The sequence below is a fragment of the Myodes glareolus genome, chromosome 8 (genome assembly GCF_982192425.1).
Source record: "Myodes glareolus chromosome 8, mMyoGla1.1, whole genome shotgun sequence".
NCBI lineage: Eukaryota > Metazoa > Chordata > Mammalia > Rodentia > Cricetidae > Myodes > Myodes glareolus.
In genome coordinates, this window is record NC_142033.1 from 18,440,999 (window position 1) to 18,459,771 (window position 18,773).

At 42.8% G+C, this 18,773-nt stretch overlaps 1 protein-coding gene across 1 annotated transcript in view; it reads right to left on the reverse strand.

Annotated features, from left to right (window-relative positions):
* Positions 1-18,044, reverse strand: part of Slc4a4 (solute carrier family 4 member 4) — a 412,005-nt gene extending 393,961 nt beyond the window's left edge. Inside the window, exon 1 of the mRNA XM_087908890.1 lies at positions 18,030-18,044. The gene's annotated coding sequence lies outside the window, so the exon portion shown is untranslated. The remainder of the gene's footprint in view (positions 1-18,029) is intronic.
* Between the last annotated feature and the right edge of the window lie 729 nt (positions 18,045-18,773).

Sequence of the window (18,773 nt, forward strand, 5' to 3'; positions counted from 1 at the left end):
CAAAGCCAGCCTGGTCTACAAGAGCTAGTTCTGGGACAGGCTCCAAAGCTACAAAGAAACCCTGTCTCGAAAAACAAAACAACAACAACAACCAAAAAGAATAATTAGTACCTAAAATGTGTCTTTGACTAAAAATTGTATCCAGAACATCCGCGTTCCTGTTTGCAGAATCCTGCATCCCTGGATGAAAATGTCTATAGTCATACTAGATGGTTCCATATGCAGGCCGCTAAAGGGCCTCAACGACATGATAGCCATTGTGCAAATGCAGGAAAAATAAAAAGTGCAGGGTGTTTAGTTTTTATTACAGGTATTATTTTGTTAAGGAGTTGCAGGCCTGCACAGCGCATGCACATATAGAAACAAGCACAAAGTCAGGAGAGAGGAAGTGCTGTAGTACCCAAAGCCTGTGTCCTTTGATTTCTGTTTTTGTGAAAGAAATGGTAATTCAGAGAATAATACTGTGAGCGGGCCATGGCCTCACTGCTGGCTGCATGAGAATTTGGGCCTTCACCAACACAGCCCCCTCAGTTCATCCACAGGATTAATGCATTTTGGAGGCTTTGAAAATCTTCCATCAATGAGAACAGTTTGTTGTGTAAATTCCCTTGTTTTCAGCATTCCCACTTGGTTCCACTTCCTCCTGGCTCTCTGGCTATGACTGTCCCAGTGACTATTTTGTCTTAGAGGAATCATTCAAAATAAATCATTTCTAATCCTGTTTTTCCAAGTGTGGGAGAAAAGTCACTCTAAGGAGATTCTATAACTGAAGCCCCAACATTCTACCTTCATCCCTAGCAAGAAAGATTGTCTCTTTCACTAGCATCTATGTCTGTCTGACTAAATAATATCAAAAAAATATGAAGCAGTTTTTACCATAATAAAAATGAAGCCACTAGCTCAGTCATGATACAAAGCCCTCCCACCCCGACGGATGGCCTCCTGTTAGCTTTATTTGTGTATAAAGCTTCTACTTGTTAAAAGACTTTTAATTTAGGGGCATTTCTTATGTTTGTTTATATTTTTGAAACAGGGTTTTTGCAGCCTTGACTGGCCTAGGGTTTGCTATGTAGACCAGGCTGACCTCAAACTCACAGAGATCCTCTTGCCTCTGCCTCCTGAGTGCTGGTATTAAAGTCATGTGCCACCATGCCCATATAAATTGGGGATACTTTAGAGACTGAGAAGGCCTCATTAATGCCACAGGTATATTCAAACAAGTTTATGAACAGACTAACTTAAATCATATTGAATGTCAGTGGAATTATTCAAGTTATTCTTAAAGACTGTATTTCAGGATAATCTTTACAGTCCATTATTAATGATAATCTTGGAAGATGTTAATTAATCTGGAATATATAATTGCCTTGAATTAATACAGAATTCTCATCATATCAAAAAGTCCATCTGGCCTGTGAAAGAGGAATAAGCTATTTCCCAGCAATTCCTTCCCCTTTTCTTCTTGAACACACACAGGAGTGGGAGGTCAGTTGAGACAGAAGCAGACCCATGTGCAGCCAGCTCCGCTACCAAAGCAAGGAGTGTGCCTTCTGCTAAACTAATGACTATTTGTTACAACAAAGATGTTTGCCATATGCCCTGGCACCGCAGAATAAGCCTTACACAATTATTTCACTTAGCACCCAAAATGACTCTGTAGACGCTATAAAGAAGGAAACTCAGGGAGAGTTTTTTATTTACAATTATTCATACAATATATTTTGATCATGTCCCCCACCACCACCTGCCCAAGAGATTCAGAGAGGTTTTTTGTTTATTTTTAAGTCTTAGAAAGTAATGTGTGTATCTAGAAAAGAATGGTGGACTTTAAGTTCTTACCCCTAAGCTCCATACCCTTGCTGACCCTAAACACTAGATCTTTAACAAGCCATTTTTAAAGTTTTATCTTCAATCATTATTTCAGAGCCCGTAACAGTCCTCTGCCTCCCTACACTGCTGCGCCTTTAAGTTCAAGGATCAATTCATTTCCTTCAACATCAGAGCCAAAGAATTGGATCGTGGAGTAATCGGAATTCAGAATTAGTAGTGTAATCTTAAGAGGAAGTAAAGCAAAGGTTTAAAGAGAAGGGAATTTAAAGTGTCTGTTTGGCTCATGGTTGGAAATGGGCGCGTCTCTTGAGGCATAATCATTTTTAAATCTCTGGTGGGGATGCATGTATGTGAGGGCGTGCCACAGTACATGTGTGCCACAGAGCACATGCAGAGGTCAGAAGGCAGCCTTGGGTGCTTTATTTTCGACCTTGTTTGAGACAGTTGTTAGCTGATGCATATGCCAGGCTGGCTAAGTTGGGAGCTTTGGGACGCTCCACCTCCATCTTGTTCTAGGGCACTGGGGATGTAGATGCTGCTGCTGTATCTAACTTTACACAAGTTCCATGGACCCAAGCTCGGGTTCTCATGGCTGAGTAGCCACGCTCCCTGTCAAATACGGTTTTTATAGTAGTTACAAATGAATCATGTTTAAACATAGGAGCATTGAAAAACTTAAGTATAAATGAAGAAATCAAGTTGAAATATGTTGTATGGCAAATAATACCATGCATTTAAGTTTTAAATGCATAAGGATACGGGTATAGCCATTCATATAAAACATATGAGTAGGGAAAGTCCACATTAGGAATGGATTGCTATTTATGGGGCAATTAAAGAGTTATGGCTCTAATAAGTAAACAAAGGACATTGGCTATGCACTAATGTATTGATTTAAAAATAGTAAGGATGGCCTGGAAAGATGGTTCAGTAGCTGCTCTTGCAGAAGACCTGGGTTCAGTTTCCAGCACCCACACGGTGGCTCACAAGCACCCATAACTACAGTTCTGGGAGATTTGACACCTTCTTCTGACCTCCATGGACATCAAGCACACATGTGGTGGGAACACATACAAAACATTCAAGCACCTAAAATAAAATCAATAAATCTTAAAAGATAAAATTAGTAAGGAACACGGCAGAAAGTTCCCCTCTGTTCAGTACAGGTGGCATTTATGAGGCATTAGACTCCAGCATTTCTGGAATGTTTTAAGTGTTTTCTTTCAACTCAATTTTCTGATCTTTATTGGAGATGCAAAATAGATGATACATACATATTCATACATGCATACATACATGTATATTCACTCACTGACCACGGAGAGGTCAGAAGAGTCCCGCATGCTCACCCCTGACCACTGCACATCGTGAGGGTGGTGCCCTTTGGTGGCGGTTGTTAGCAGTCTAGTTAGGGAACGGGGAGATAGCAAAGTAATGATGAGAACGGGGGAAAGGAGATGGTGAAGGCATGTGATGTCCTCGTGGGTGAGGCGGGCCATTTCCAAATAGTGTTTGAAGCTTGAACTGTGACAGCTAGCAGCAAGTCGAGCATCATAGCTAAGTAGGAGCTAAGAGTTAGATAAACCCAAGTGCTGTTGGTTGTTTTTTTATTATTTATACTTTGAGAGGTGGGCACCACCCAGATCCTAAATAAATCACACATGGAGTCATATTCTTTCTTAAGCTTGGTTTATTTCTAGCCAACTTTTCTTAACCTAAATTAGCCCATCTACTTTTTACCTCTGGGCTTTTATCTTTCTCTATTTCTGTATACTTTCTTTACTTCTTACTCCATGGCTGGCTGTGTAGCTGGGTGGTTGACCCCTGATGTCCTCCTCTCCTTATTCTATCTTGCCTCTTCTTCTCTTCACCCCAGATTTCTCTGTCTATCCATTCTCTCTGCCTGCCAGCCCTGCCTAACCTTTCTCCTGCCTCACTATTGGCCTTTCAGCTCTTTATTAGATCAATCAGGTGTTTTAGACAGGCAAAGTCACACAGCTTCACAGAGTTAAACAAATGCTACATAAAAGAATGCAGCACATCTTTGCATCATTAAAACAAATGTTCCACAGCATAAACAAATGTAACACATCTTAGTATTCTACAGCACCCAAGGAGAATAAGAAGACCCACGACCCTGCGTCCCAGCTCTCCATTTAACCTATTGGAATGGACTGCAATTACTTGACGCTGCAGATCATCTGGAGAAAATAGTGAACTCTAACTTTGGTTTCACATATCTGATTAACTGGAGAAATCCCAAATAAGCTACAGATGAAGAGCAGCAATTTATCAAAGGGAGCAATGAGCCTGGTATAGTAAATTTGGCAGGAGGATCTAAGGGTTAGGGTCAGTGAAGTTAGTGTCTGGGCATTCCAGCAGGATGTTTGCGCTCTAGGTGTATGAACAAATCGCTGTCTCACAACCTGGAACATAGAGGACTCAGGCCTTCCCTCCACTCACAGAAAGGAAGAAACACTGTTGTTTTCAAATACAAACCCGGCCCAGGTGTTAGCAGGGATACCAAATGAGAGACATTGCTGGTGGGAGCAAAACCTGAGTTTACTGGACTCAAGCGAGTGGAAGAACAGAATTCCAACCAGATCAGGGTTGCCTGTTAGTTTGGGCTGCAACTAGGAGCCATGGCCTTCATCTCGGAAGCAGCAGCTGCATCTTGTGCTTTAAGGTTAACAAATCCTGTCCTCAGACCCTTCAGCATCACCGTCATCATAAGCTAGAAGGAACAGGCAACCTTTTCCTACTTTGCAGCAGCGTGGCTAGTTGAGGTGCCAGAGCCAAGGGCTGAGGTAGGACGGCTGAGGAGGCAGTGTGAAAAGCCAGCACCCACGCAGCCGCAGTGGGGCTCAGGCTGGCAGCGGCTTCCTCTGAAATCTGCAGCTGCAGGCTGGAAGCTGTGGCCACTGGGTTTGGAAGAGACACGCGGTGAGTTACCGCATAGGCTCCATGGATGCACAGGGGCCATGTGTGAGAATTTCCACACACAGGAGGGAGAGACCTCGTCCCGGTGGGTGGAGACCAGAGCCAGGGAGACACCAGCGTTTGTGCTCTCAGGATGGGAGAGGCCAAGGTACTCCGATCATGGCAGTTTGCCGTTGTGAATGATGGTGTTTATGAAAGACCTAGAACTTCAAAGTTAAAGAGCGGAACGGAGGGGGCGTTGCCAGAAACTGCAGGTGATAAATACTCTATGATGGCCATGTCTTCAATTATAACCAATAACAAATGGGTCAGACGCCGGCGTGGTTATAAGAAAAACTTTATGACGTAACTAGAATTTTATCCTACCGATAAAAACCACATAAGGAGAGTGACAGACTGCTCAGAGCAGAAGCCACTAAGCTTATAAATCCAGGTGAGACCAGGAGGAGCTGGGCAGTGACCTCACTATTTAACCCCAGAGTTGGCCTTAAATCTACAACTGCTCCCACTGGGCACATAAATCCGTCAGCACAAGCAATCTCCAAAATAACCGAAATGAGAATAGCAGGCCACAGGAAACCACCCGGTGATCCGTGTGACGCACCGCTGGTAATTGTCCAGCCACATCTGTGACATCTAGGAACCTGAAACTCCTCACCCTGTTTCAGAGCCCCCCGCATGGAGGAGAACCCAGGAACGGGCTCGTGGGAGACAGAGGTGCACCTCGCTTACCTAGGCTCCTTGCCCATCTCAGGAATCATGCTGTCTTTCCCTGAGAGAGAGCCCTCTCTGGCTGAAGGGCTCCCATCAGCTGACCTCTAGAAGAGCAGCAGAGGGTAAGCACAAGCTGACCCGGCTGTCTCCGCACCGTCTCCTGACAAGGGCATAGGGGACACATGGGCGGTCTCCACTGTCCTGAGTCATGCACAGGTGTAAACATAGGAGTGTCACAGTGAAGGATCACATGGGGACCAGGAAAGACGCACGCATGCTGCAGTCCCGCTGTCAAGGTAACAGCTATCTTGGATTCCTGGCAACAGGATCCTGCCGGGCCAGCCCTCAGAGACACGAAGGGATTAAAAGACTCTCCCACTGGAGAGGTCACTGCCCTCCAAAGGGCTGGTCAATACGTTTGTCCCTCCAGAGTGGAGCATTGCTGGCAGCGTATGGCAGACTGTCAGCATTTTTCTACTGTGAATGACACAGCCCCACAGTCCTTATATTTCCTTTCCTCCTGCTTCCAGTAAACACTTGCTGCTCACAGGGGAGTCTGTCTCCTGTCAGTGACAACTGATAACTTGCTGGCATCTTGGCCTTCGTGAAAAGTGATCCATAAAAGAAATCGAAGCACTTCCTCCTAGTAATTAAAATCCTGTTATCATGGTATTTGAGGGTTTAAAGACACTTGAAGGTCATCTTGACTACAAAACTTTAAATAAAGTAACATGCCTAATGTTCAAAGCAAGAAGAAAGGACACGTTCTTTTGCCAGACATAGGCGTCCTTCCTCGGCTGAATACGTCCAGTGTGTGTGTCTGAGAAAGATGACAGGCTTGCACGAGGAGACTCTGGCTCCCAGAAGGACCTCAACTGCCCTTTCTTCATCTCACAAGTAATAATGGTCACAGGTATTTTGGTTACTGGACAGCAAATGTTTTCTGGCTCTCTGAGATGACTCAGAGACTCTCAGCCTTGCCGTAGGAACACCCATGAATAAGCAAAGAATAAACACCATGTCACCCTTCCACACCTCAGTGGGAAATTGCTACAGAAGACAAAGCCCAGACATGGAAAATAAGGCTGAAACTGTTCACACGGGTGATAGAGATGGTGGCTAAGAAGCCCCAAGAAGGCAAAGAAGGCATGGGGCATGCTGAGTGATACCCAGGCTCGGGATTGAAGGGAAGAGGAAAGGGATAAAGGTAAGAAAAGGAGACAGGTGGTTTCAGCTGCGTGCCAGGCTGATTAAAACATTCAGGTGCCAGGCTGGAGAGACGGCTCAGCAGTTAAGAGTGCTGTCCATACAGAGGACATGGGTTTGATTCCCAGCACCCACCCCACAGCTAACAACAATCTATAACTCCAGTTCCAAGGAATCCAATGCCCTCTTCTGACCCCCGTGGACATCAGGCACATGCGATGCAAAGGCATGCATACAGGTAAAACACCCATGGATCAAATAAAGATAAATAAATCCCTAAAAAAGAACATTTAGAACCCTCACCACAAACATCTCATGACATAAAACAGCAGTGACTTTCTAAATACTGGTTAAACAGGTGTAAGCATAGGAGCGTCACAGAAAAACTCAAAGAGGCAGCATACATGGCCCTCTCTAGTAGACGCTGAAAGAATTTCCAAGGGACATATATTCTGAAATTCAAGATGGAAGAGCACGGTAGAAAAGCTGTTGAAGCTGTGAGTGTGTGTTGTCAGGACGGAAGAGCACTGAGAGCCAAAGGAGACTCTGGTGGTGGATGCAGAAGACTGGAGAAACTGACGACTAGGATCTGAAGTGAATCCCGATCATAAGGCTGGCTGGAAGACACTGAAGAAGTATTTAATATGGTTGGTGTGGTGGTCCTAGAAGACGTTCTGGAATATGGAAAAGACATAGAAATAGGAATTGTGCCTTCTGAAAAGTCCATCAAAGCTGTGCACACTGTATATGTATGTTTAATAGCCAGTTAATACACGAATGTACATCACAGAGGATGAACGAACCCTACGAGAAGATGATTTTCCCCCATTCTGAATGCTCACAGCAACTGCCTGAGGGCTTCTTTGCACTGGCCTGTGGTTGGGGCTGGGGTGGGGCAAGCAGCAGCCCATTGATGCCGATCGCCAGAACAAAGGCACGGACGTGAAAAGTGCAATGTGTAGGAACAAGAATGGCAGCGTGGGGTTTAGAATAAATATAAAGGAAGATGTGGAGAGACCTTTAAGTAGTGGTGTTGACAACACGGGGGATATTTGGATCTGAGATGAGTAAGGAATGGATAACAAGATGGAGTTGTCACGGGTGAAGGATTAGAGAGTCATTGCCAGAAAGGAGATGGAAATGTCTCCGAGCTTTGGCGAGCCTTGAAAAGGGGAATAAGCAATGCTCTGGAGTAAAGAGCAATTAAGGCAAAGCAGGGAGGATGGAGAGGAAGAGAGAGCAGCCAAGAATCTAAAGGGTGGACCCTGGCAATAACTATATTGGGGGGTGTTAGCCTGAAATGGATGGATTCAAGCCTAGACTACAGCATGGATCAAGTAGGCTCTGAGATCAAGTACAGGCGATTGCCTTGGACTGCATAGGCTCAGTCAAGCACATGAGCTCTGGGGTTGACTGCAGGGCCTCTCACATTGAGCAGATGACCCAGGCCATGGGATAAATTGGTTCTGCTGGAATAAGCTATAGCCTGGAGCACATGACTGTGCCCACTAACCACATGGGTCAACCTACTGAATGTATGAGAACTTATATAAAGTTCATGAACCCTGCTTTTATAGCATAGGCCTGAGTATGGAGCCCAGGGTGCCCACAGGCACGGGGTAGGCCTGAGGCTCATAGGTTCTAGGATAAATGACATGTGATTAACATAGAGTACATGAACAGGGCCCAAAGTGTCAAGTATGTAGATCTAGGCCATGGTGTTGGCACTGAGTGTGCAGGCCTGGTTATAGTAGTGCCAGCATTTCTTGTACCATTGAGATGGAGTGTGGCAATTCATCACATCATAGCCAGAAACTATGTTCTTGGAGTGACAGTCATGATAAAACTCTTAGGTATCCATGGGAAGTACTAAAGGACAATTCAACAAGCATGGCCCTGCACTCTGTTCCTACATCCAGATGGGAAACAGGAAGTCCTAGAGGAGACACTTGCTCATCCAGGTTTACTATAGCAATATTCACAATATCTGAGTTCTATAATCATCCTAGATGTCCATCTACAGATGAATGAGTGAAAAAGTGTGATGCTCTATTCGGCAGTAAAAAAGAGTGAAAGAATGTCATTTGCAGGAAAATTGATGCAACTCAAGGTGGTCATACTAAGCAAAACAAGTCAGACTCAGACAAATATTGGGTGTTTTCTTTTATTTGTAGATCTAAGGCTTTATGTGGGTGCAGAAAGTCATTTGTGTAAATAGAAGTGAAACTGAGGGGATGAATGAGCACAGCAGGGCTCAGCAGGGGGAAGAAGAGAGTATGGGATCAATACAATAAAAGTGCATGGCATAGTGCAACGAAAACATCTTTATGAAACCCATTACTGTGTATAATGAATGTAAGGCAATAAGCAATGGAGACTGACTTGCCTACACAGTACACTGGTGCAATAATGGCACATTCGTCATAAGAGTAACCAACCAATATCTGATCGGAATTAAGGCCACTCCATGATATGAAACCCATCCCCAACACTACTTTGGTGGCCAAGAAGGTGAGGTGAGTTAGGCCGTGGACCTGGGGAAAATCTAAATCCTATTGTGCTAAAGAGTATAGCAATAAAATGACTACTGATGACATTCTGTGATACCCATAGGGTAGTGCCTTGCTCAGCCAGCATCATTAGAAGCTTCTTCCTACAGGAGATGAGAACAGATAGAGAGACCCACAGCCAGACAATATGCAGAGAGCAAGAGACCTAGGAACACTCAGTCGGGAATGGGATGGCTTCATCAAAGACTTCCTCTCAGGGCTCAGGGAACTGTGCAGAAGGTATGTTAAGATTGTGAGAGCCAGTGGGGATGAAAGACACCAAGAAAACAGTGTCTTCCAGACACAACAGTACTGAAAAACATGTGAACTCACAGAGACTGTGGCAGCGTGCACAGGGCCAGCACAGAGCTAGATGGGGCCCCGCACTGAGAAGGGAAGTGGAAATGAGCCCCTATCCCTAACCAAGAGGCTGTCTTCAACTGACAACTGCTTGAGAAGGAAAAATTCATTTTCTCCAATGGAGACTTACTAGGTACACAAGCCACACTTAAGAGCAGGCTCCATATCCAGCTGTGGATGGTCAACACAAAACTAACTCAAGGGCATTTTTGGAGATGTTTTTGTCTCATTTTGCTTGTGAAATGTTTTACCGCACTCTTCTTTCACTTACCTATTATGGCTTCTGATTTTGAATTATGGAGAGAGAGAGAGAGAGAGAGAGAGAGAGAGAGAGAGAGAGAATGCACGCGTGCGCGCCTCTGAGTGCATCTGTGTGTCCTCTTATGTTTTCTATGTTGTTGTTTGGGGTTTGTTTGTTTTTTCTGTTTGTTTGGGTTTTTTGTCTGTTTTTATTTTTACTTTTTTATTGACCTGAGTTTTGGGGTGGTGGTATTGTTTTAGCTTGTTTTCTAGAGAGAAAAGTAAGTGAGAAAGCATAAAGCTGCATGAGTCAGGAGGTGGGAAGATCTGGGAGGAAATGAGGGAGGGGAAACCATGATCTGAATATAATGTATGAAAAAATAATTTTGGGAGGTTGAGACAGGGTTTCTCTGAATACCTTTGGAACCTGTCCTGGAACTGGAAAGTCTCTCTTCTTTCCTCTCACCTCCTAATAATAGCTGCTACATCCTGAGCCTAAAACCTTTGGAAATGGGGTTAGAATCTTCCCAATGGTTCATTTTAATAGTAAATTACACACAAAGAACCAGTGTTTGTAACAATCTGAAGGTTGTTCCACAGAGCTCATATGCTAGGGAATTCTCTTTCTAGTGAAATACTTTCGTGGTCATTTCTACAAATAGATGAAAAATACTTTGTTTTTCAAGACAGAGACTAGTCGGGAAAGCGTGGGAACTCTCCCAGCACACGCCTGAAGTCTCAGCATCCTCTGCTCTGTGAAGTCGCTGCTTCCTGAGGGTCCTGTCCTGCACACTGAGATGAGTAGAGTCTCAGATAAGGTCCTTCACTATAGCAAGACCGATAACTGGTAACAGGAAATTGTAGTGTTAAATTGTAATTTTTTAGCCTCCACCGTACTTTAGGTGATTCTCTCTCGCTCCCTATTTAAATCTACTAGGGGCACCTTCCTTGAATCACCTCGGGAAAATCCTACCCAGAAAGTATTGAGGTTTTTTGTTTTGTTTTGTTTTGTTTTAATGTGTGGTGCTGATACTGGTATATTTTATGTATAAGGTGTAATTAATTCTGGATGCTAAAGATGCAGTAGGACCTCAAAGAGTAAAATCCCTGCTCTATGTGCTTCCCTTCCAGTAGTGAGGTGTGTATGCACTATAAAGCCAGGCCAGTTAAGCAGCCAAGTTGCGACATGCAGATAACTGTTATGGAGAGACTGAGCCAGGAAAGGGGAGGGCATAATTCTACACAGGAACAGAGGAAATAAACTGTCTCGTTAGAACAAATACTCAAAACACTCAAATATGTAAGATATTCTTCAGGAAGTATTGCAGCTTCATTTCCTTTCCAATAATATCTTCCTTGTGGGGAACTTAAAAATTCTTACAGTTTGATTTATGCATACATGGAGTGTGGGTGGACTCCTTGGGACCCACTCCTGCCCTCCACAAAAGCAGGAAGCACTCTTACTGGCTACCCATCTCTCCAGGCCATCATGTGGGTATTTAAAGACAACCTTAGGGCTGGAGAGAGAGCTCGGGAGTAAAGGTGCCTGCTGGGCTAGCATAAAGAACTCTAGCACCACCAGCACTAAAACAGTCAGGCACGAAGCATGTAACTTTAACCAATAGACACAGGGGTTTCTCTGGGCATTGCTGGCACCAGTCTCACCAAAAACTGGCAGCTCCTGGTTCAGTGAGGCACATCACCTCAGAAGAAGGCAGAGAGGGACAGAACAAGACTCTGCACATTATCCTCTGGGCGCATGCAGGGCAGCTATAAATAGGTACACATATAACACACATGCACACACACACACACAGGGAGGGAGACACATATTTTATAGCTTTTTAATCTCTATAATTTCTGAAGAAACCTGTAAGCAATACAATTAGTAAACAGAGGAAATTAGGTGTGATAGCAAAGAGGCAAGCGCGACGGCACAGTAGGAAAAGGCACTGGCTGTCAAGCCCGATGGCTCGCGTTCAGTCCCCCGGAACACACATGGTAGAAGGAGAATGGAGGTCTGCATGCTGTCCGCTGACTTCCACAAGCACACGTGGTATACGCCCATGCACAAAGACATCGATGGAAGAGGGAATTTCAGTCCTTATTTAAAAAGGCATTGCGCATCAGTGGGGAAAAGTGTGTTTTTGAAGAAATGGTTTGGGAACAATTAGGATAGCCATCTATGAGAAGTTTGTGTGTCTTATTCTTCAGGTGAATACAAATTTCAGTGTGGAAAAGCTTTTAAACATTAAAAACAAAAGCATAAAGTACCTGAGACAAAAGAAAATTTCATAAACACAGAAAGGCAAGCCTTACTAAGTATACAGAACACTAAAACTGTTTAAGAAGCATAAATCCAAGTATATTAGCAAGCCAAATTGAAAGATTTTTTTTTGCCAGGTGTTGGTGCACACCTTGAATCCCAGCACTTGGGAGGCAGAGGCAAGAGGATCTCAGTGAATTCAAGGCCAGCCTGGTCTACCAAATGAGTTTCAGGACAGCCAGGACTGTTACACAGAGAAACCCTGTCTTGAAAAACTAAAAAAAAAAGGACATTTTTTTCATCAGAGAGAAAAGAACAATCGCAGATTCTGGCAGGAGTCCTGCTGCACGCAAATGAGTATGGTGATTTAAGTGGCTGTATCTTTGACTCCGAAGTTCTGCATCTAGGAATTCGGCTTATAGGACAGATAATAGACACAGGTGAGAAGAGCTATGGTGTGCATGTGTGTGTGCATTTATTCAGAAGTATCTGAAATACCAAAATAGAACAAGTGGGATACATCTATGACATGAAAGAACATACGTACATTCTCCCAAGGGCAAGACAAACCTCAAGTATTAAAATGATCTCCCAGAGTAATAGTTGCATGAAGAGATGGTGGGCTTGGAATACTGTCCTGGTTATAGTTTGTAAGTTCTGTGTGGGAAGGTACACACTTATGCACCTCTGGAGACACCACTATGGCAGCAGCAACTGCTTCTGGAGAGGCAAGAATGGCCAGTACTTAAAAGAGAAAGTTTTATGTTATATTATGTCCATTTATGGATTTTTTATTTTATGATATATGCATGCAGTATCTATTCAATAGTATAGAAAATAGCATGTTAAAACCTTAAAATTAATAAATGTTTGTTGAAATGCCTTTACTATGGAAATAAGGGAAATATGTTTCTTAAATTGTTAGGTAGGAACGTTAAAATCTAGGTTCTAGTTATTTCATTCTACCAAATTCCAAAAACAAACCAGTTATTTTGAAATTTTTATTCATTCTTTGAAGTTTTCACAACTGTATGCAACGTAGTTTGCTATTACCCATCCCTAGCCATTGATTTTCTTAGTTGAATTTTTCCATGATTTACCTATTTACAGAACATCTGAAACTTACTGAGCAACTGAGGCAACAAAGGAAAGTCGTTCATATTTCTGCATCCTTCTCAGAACCTTTCCCTCAGCCTCTTACCCCATCCTGCACCAACGCTCAAAGGCAGTTCTCCGCAGCGTCATCGCTACAGTACCGTCTTCACTCACTCTGACTTGAGTTTTTGCTTTTCTATTTATGAAAAGCATTCAGTAATTGTTTTGCACTCTAGTCAGAAGTTTGGTTGCTTTGTAGTACAAAGGGCAACACAAATATCTATGAATGAGTGAGCTGGGTTGGAGCAATGGGGCCAGTAGAAATGAGCAACATGCTATTGTGTGTAATTAAATTTTGGGTGACTCATTATATTGCTAGAAATCAAACTCGCAAGTCAGTATTTCCACCTCCGTGTTAATCTGTTTACATGCTAGTCTTTCTCTGTGTGGCTCACAGAAGTGATGTTTTCATTCCCTTTGCTTTGGGGATGGACAATGCCAAATAACAAGCAAAAATGTTAGATGTCACTTTCAGAACAAAATGTCTAAGTCAACCTTGGGCGAGAAAGGAATGAGTGAGCGGAGCGGGGGTTGGGGCAAGGGGGCGCACAGAACCGAGCAAGGAGTTATTTTGTATAACTAAATCTTGCAGTTGCTGATACAAAAGAATGGCTAGTGAGACAGTTCGGCGGGGAACCGCAGCTTAATGGACGGCCCTGAGCTTGGTCCCCAGGACCCACGGGGCAGAAGAGGAGGACTCAGTCCCAGAAGTTGTTGTTTGACCTCCACACACATGCTGAGGTCCGCGTGTGCCCCACCCAACTTCAAATAAGCAAGTAAATGTAATTTTTAAAGGTTATAAAAAGAAACTCTTAGAAATCCTGACAAAACCAAAACCAAGTTAGTGAGAAAAAGCAGCAGGATTCTTGGTTATGCATGGTTTCTGGAAGGTGTACTCAGGAACCTTTCTTACACTGAAATGATTCTGCTGAGTGTGTGTGTGTGTGTGTGTGTGTGTGTGTGTGTGTGTGTGTGTGTGTAAAGTCTGTTTTAGACTCATAGTCTTTGTTTGTTTGTTTGTTTGTTTGAAACAGGGTCTCACTATGTGGCTCAAAATGCCATGAAGCTCTGGGCCCCTGTGCCTCTGCCCCCATGTGCTGTATTGAAGGGCATGTACCACCAATCTCGGCTTAAATTTACAATCTTTCTATAAATTATACCTCAACTTTTAAAAAGCTAGCCTAGGATTTCCTTTCATTCCGCCACAACCTACGTGGGCCTACATTATCCACATTCCTCTCTCTTTCTCCCCCACAAACTCACCAGATTCCAATGCCAGACAATACAAATGCGAAGTCACAAGGAAAGCAGAAACACAAATATTTTTAAGCGGTGGGAAGATCAAAGAAAAGTCAATAATGAACTGTGGCTCCATCAAACATTTACAGAACATGAAGACAGAACAAAATACCCGGTGACCAAAATGTATGTTAGGCTCACATTTGCCTTAGAGCAATTTATTATTAAATTTGCAACTGGCTTTTAAATCATTTAAGTCTAAAATTATGTTAAGAAATTAAAATACAACTTTGGTTAATTGTGTTTTAGGAAACTGAAATCCACTTTGAACACATTTTTGAGATGAGAAAAATACGTTCTTTCCCTTGTGTGAGTTTGTATTGTCCTATACACCAGGGATCTTTATTAAAGCAGCTGTCAAATGTGCTGACACTGCTCAGAAAATACATTTATGTTCTTTTTCACACCAAATGCTCTCTTCTCTCCGTATGCGAGGAACTTCTGTTTACGAGGAGTCACGGAAAACGCCTTCCCTTATCTCTAGGTTCTGCTTGTCTCTGTCAAAAGCAGACACTCCTCATGGGCATCACAAGCCAGACCCCTCGCCTCTCCACAGCCGTGAACTGAAGTGGGAGGTAAAGAGCAAAGGAAAGTCACGGGGGCAACAGTGGCCGCTGCAGTCAACGACCGCCGGGGAAAATCCACCAAGCTCCAAGGGCTGCAGGAAAGCCAAGCTACCACTGAACCGGCTTCAGGGGGGGCCACTGGCAGAACGGAAGGAGCTGCATCAAATCCACGCAACGGCACTTCAGCCCACAAGCAGCAGTCTGCTGACTGAGTTCAGAAGGCTAGGAAATGACTCAATAATCAGACACCAGAGGGGAAAGAAGAACTTGATACTATTAATAGCAATTATTCCCGAATTTGTTATAAACTTTCTTGGAGGAAAAATAACAAGGAAAACATAGAAATTATTCCACCAGCCCTGCTGAACTATGTCTATCTGAAGTAATTAAAGACTCTTGGTTATTTTTAAACTTTTTTCATCTCACCGTTGTAAAGTCAGAGTCCTTTACAATGAGAGAACTGTACAACTGTGGCACGGGGCGGGGGGAGGGTTACTTGCATCTAGGATTTCTAGTCCAAAAGCAATGTCTTTCACTTATTGAATATAAATCAAGGGATATATATTCACAGTTCACAGTTGGATAAAAATATAAAACAATGCCCAGCTTAGAAGTCTGGTAAAGAATAAAGATATTTTTCAGCCTGTGACTAGTTATACAGATACAAGATGTCAGAGAGGCCGTGTTTCCAATTGGAAAGACAAAGGCTTCCATTCCGAGATCCTGGTTCACACAAATCAAAGCAGTATAGTTTTTTACCAAGTTCAGTCCTTTGAACCTCGATTGCCCCATCTAGATTGTCACAAGGATTAAATATTAACATCTATGAAGTCACTTAGCAGACACACGGGAAATGGCAATTATTATCAGAGTTTTTGACTTTCTCACTATTCACTTTTCATCCGGGTATTTAACAGACACATTACCAAGCACTGACTTAGAGTAAAATGGCGAGCAAATCACATCAACTCCTGTCATTGTGGAGTTTTCATTTAGTAGGTAACACACACAAGCTCATGAAATAAAAACAATGACAATCAAATTAGGCCATTACAGCATAATTTTATGATGCATGGCATGAAGGAAATTATTTGGTGCTGTGGTAACTTGGAAGAGCGACATCTCATTCAGCCTTAGGCTGGTATCACAAATGTTTCTTGGAGAAAATGACAGTTGAAAACTGAGTGAGGAACAGGAGTCGGCAGAAGAAACACAGGAGGTCAGGAATTTTTTTCAAAGGCCCAGAATTGGGGAAGATTATAGTTGTCAAAGATTATCTCAAAATATCCACCAAGGCATTCCCTTGTTCTGGGTATACAGCATCACTCCTATAGATAGCTTTCTGGTTTCTTCCTCGGCCGTAAGTGTCATGGCACACAGCCTTTCAACTGACACTAGCAACTGGAGAAACACCTTCCCCAGCCAAATGCATCCATTAGTCACCAGGTTCAAACCCAAATCCCTGGTCATGTGGGCCAATGATTCACAGTATGGACCCTCATTCTCATCGAGTGGTCCCCTGAGGATAGCAACAAACAGGGTGACGGATAAACACGCTCCACACTTCCCATGACCTTATAGCCCCACTAAACAAGTAACAGCGAGTCCTTAAATGTTGCTTGAATGATCGGTTAACAAATGCAATTGAAGATAAAACTAGGAAAGATGGTGATAAACATAAATATGAAAAATGCAGCTATGGCTTGAGACTATTATCTTCATGTTAAGCAGCAGGTATCTGTCCTTAGTATAAACCATGCGTCAATAAATTCATTTCCTCTCCACCCAATATTTGAAGATCTACTATTATTTGTTATTGCATATCAGGTATGGATGCAGACAAAGCAGATCATATATTTTTATTAACTGAGAAAGAAATATTTAAGGACTAAATGACAAAATACATAAAAGTGCTTTCAGTAATAAAGCCCTTCATAAACAGTGCCTTGTTCTCTCTTTACAAGTGAGTTACAGCTGAAAATTTACCTTTGCTTTGACGTCATTCTAAGCTCCTATTCCTTTATATATTAGTGACTTCCAGACAACAAATTTAAATAAATCAATAATGGTTTGCACCTAACGGTTTTACTCCACTCATGACTAAGCTTATAGTGAGCCTTTCTCAAGTCCTCAAGGAGGAAGAAGAAAATTACCACTTTGGAGAGAGCCATGAAAAAGTCACTTTCTTCTTAAATACACAATTCTTTAAAATGATTGTGCAGCTTAAGACAGGGCTGACTTTAAACGAACGAACTTGTGTGCCTATTAAAATACCAGATATCGTCAACCATAATAAAAATATTAAGCATTAAACATTTCTTAACTTATGTAATAAAATTCTTCAGCCATGAGAACATGACCATTGATCAATAATAAAAACTTAGCATAGGAAATAGTGAAATAAGACAGCACAGGCAAACAGCACCATTGACAGTGCATAAAGCTGACAATGAGATTTTTAGTCTGTAACAGAAAGGTTTCAAAGCACTTTTTATAAACTACAAATAAAATTAGACAGTGGTATAATAGCATCCTTTACCCACATCGATGGGATATTAGATTTCTCTATTTACCTCCTATTTCTTTAGCCTTGAATTCATCTTAATACATTAATCCTGGACTTGGCTCTCTCCAGGCATTCTTCCCATGGCACCCATGCTGTTTCCCTTTCTCTCTATTATTTGATCATAACGACCATAGGAGTGCACAAATGTTTGAATCTGTAGATGTAAGGAATCTGCATCTGCCTCTAAATTAATTTCTCTTGATAACGGATAAAACCAAGTTAAGCAGAAGGTTGATAGATTCGTCATTCCCTATGAAGGCAGAAAGGTAGAAATACGGCATATCTTTCAAGGTGCATGTATCCACTGCACTAATTCAAACGCCCATGGTTTTACTTACAGTCCGTGCCCTTCCAAAAGTCTGTAGTGATGCTTTCTCAGCAACGATGCCTGGAAAAGCCAAAGAAATCCTTCCCACCTTGCAAGCTTCTTACACCTTCTGAAAGATGCGGGCTCAGGAGTTGCCAAATGAGATGGGCAAAGGCAGCCAAACAGGGACAACTTGCCAATCTAAAAACAGCAGGTCACGGCCAACAAACATACCATTCCTCACTTCCCTTCCCCAGCCCCACTTCTCCTCTTTCTTCTTAAGAGGTATGCATGGGTCCTGTTCAGAATTAATACAACATATATTTATATTTTTCTGTATGAATTGGTTGGTTGGGAAAAATTATAGTAAGAAAAATGCAAAAGTCAGGGCAGTTATTACTTCTACATTTATTTATTCAAATATTGTCAGGGAGAGGGAGGGGGGAGAAAAAGAGAGAAGCATATGGAGGTCAGAGGATAATTTTAGGAGTCAGATCCCTCCTCCTGCCTTGATTGGGTTCTGGGGATCTAACTTGGGTCACATCCATGCTCCAGGATAACTGGTTCACGGGCTTCCAGGCAATTCTCCTGCCTGCCTCCATCCTTACTGTAGAAATACCAGGATTGCACATTTGTCTTTTTACACAAATTCCGACGTTGAACTTGGTCAGGCTAAGCTTCCACAGCACTCATGACTGCGTTATCTCCCAGGCCCATCTGCTCTGAAGGGAAAACCAAGCACAGGTTGGGAATCACAAGCTGTCTTTACATTTTC